Here is a 1,951-nt window from a genome sequence, read left to right on the forward strand (position 1 = left end):
ACCTAAACCTAAAAACTCTGAACTCTATGGCCTTCTTTAGAGAAGCAAAATGAGCATAGTGAAGAGGCTGAATGGGCGGAGAACGCACATGGGCAATCATTCATTTATTCAGCTAATGCCATATAGCACCCTCCATGCACAGGACACTACAGAGAAAGGAGCTCTGGACCAGACTTTATAGATCTTTAGCTGGAGGCCTGGCCATGAGACTTGTAAGCCAACTATTTTCCTTCTTTGGGCCTTAGTTTTCCCACCTATAAAACGGGGCTGACACCCCTGGCCGCCTCTCTCCTAGGGCTCCTGTGGGAGTCCAGCCGGAAAGTCCATGTATTGGAGCTTTAGGTTTCCTTAGTTCTGGTGGAAGGCGTATCCCAGTCTGAGGGATGAAGGGGCAGCTAGCTTGAGCAGAGAGCAAGGAGAGGAAGGTGGAAATCTCCAAGCATCATGGTCCCACTGTGGACAGGCTGGGGATGCAGTGCTGAGAAGTTAGCTTTGCGCTTGCCATAATGGAGGCTGTAGAACCCAGGAGTCACCCGGATACCTGCTTTCTCACTCCCTTTTCACTCCCTTCAATCAGTCACCAAGTCCTGGTGACACTGAGTCCTTAAAATGGACCACATTTGTCCACTTCTTTCCACTGCTAGTAATGCCATCCTGGTCCAAGCCATCCCTATCGTTCAGCTGAAAGACTTTGAAAGTCTCCCTCTCGGCTGCCCTGCTTTTCGGCTGTGCCCTATCTCAGCCCATTCTTTCCCCAGCAGCCACATGGACCTTTTGAAAAGAAATCAGACCACGACACTCCTCTGTTTACCACCTACCTCTCCATGACTTCCTAGTGCTCTAAAGCTAAAATCCTAACTCCTTGCCAGGGCCCCCATGGGATGTCCGGCCTTCGGTGTCATTTTGTAGTCCTCCCTTATCCCACTCGAGGTCCATTGTCCTGTCTGACCCTTCAATATAGCAAACTCCTCCTCGCCTCAAAAACTTCACACACTATTCTCTCTATCAGAAACGCTCTTTTATCTCTTTCATGGTCTCGGCTTAAATGTCCCTTCTTGTGGGAAGTTCTTGATCTTCACTTACTCACTCCCCAGACACCTTAAATCTTTTGTAGCTCTTCTGAGACTAATTAAATAATTATGTGATTAGTTGTTAAATTCTGTCTCCTGGAACAGACTAGGGGACCTTAACAATATCTACTTCTCTTCTTCTTCCAGAGAAATGCTGTACTTCCCAGCCTCCCTTGCATTTGGGAAGGCCCATGTGACTAGTCTGGGCCAATGGACGGTGAGAAGTGATGTGTGTCTCTCCTAGCTGAAGCAGTGTAAAATCCATGCACGATTCTCCAGTTTCACTCTCTTTTTATTTTATTTTTATTTTATTTTTTAGGTGAGGCAACCCTCGGTTGACCTCACAGATTGCAAGGACCTTGTCAGGTTATAATCCCTTATTTTTTATTTTTTACGCCTACAGCACCTGGTTTTCCTAGGTGGTCTCCCATCCAAGTACTAACTAGGCTCGACCCTGCTTAGCTTCCGAGATCAGACGAGATCGGGCTTGTTCAGGGTGGCATGGCCATAGAGTCCAGTTTCTCTTCTCCTGCCGTGGTACCTAAGCAAGCCACATGTTCCAGTGGATGCAGCTTGAAAATGGTAGGGACTCCTTAACCTAGGTCTCTGGGTGACTAGATCAGAGGACCTAGGACAGGCATGCATCACAAGTGAGAAATAAACCACTCCTGTGTTATGTCACTGAGGTTTCAGAGGTTTCTGTTACTGTAGCATCCTGACTAATTATCCTAACTGGTCTGTCAGAACAGGGCCTGACTCTTATTCACTGCCTCTCCAGAGCCTGAGACCCTAATTGTGACATATAAGTAGATGTTTTGTAAATACTTGTTGAATGAGTAAACCGGTGAAAAAAAACAGAACATGTAAGACAGGGTTCATTC

The 1,951-nt window shown here is 46.8% G+C and overlaps 1 pseudogene; it reads right to left on the bottom strand.

Moving 5' to 3' along the window:
• Positions 1 to 1,464: 1,464 nt before the first annotated feature.
• Positions 1,465 to 1,583, bottom strand: LOC118606505 (annotated as a pseudogene).
• Between the last annotated feature and the right edge of the window lie 368 nt (positions 1,584 to 1,951).

The sequence above is a fragment of the Rousettus aegyptiacus genome, unplaced genomic scaffold (assembly GCF_014176215.1).
Source record: "Rousettus aegyptiacus isolate mRouAeg1 unplaced genomic scaffold, mRouAeg1.p scaffold_m13_p_1, whole genome shotgun sequence".
NCBI classification, from domain to species: domain Eukaryota; kingdom Metazoa; phylum Chordata; class Mammalia; order Chiroptera; family Pteropodidae; genus Rousettus; species Rousettus aegyptiacus.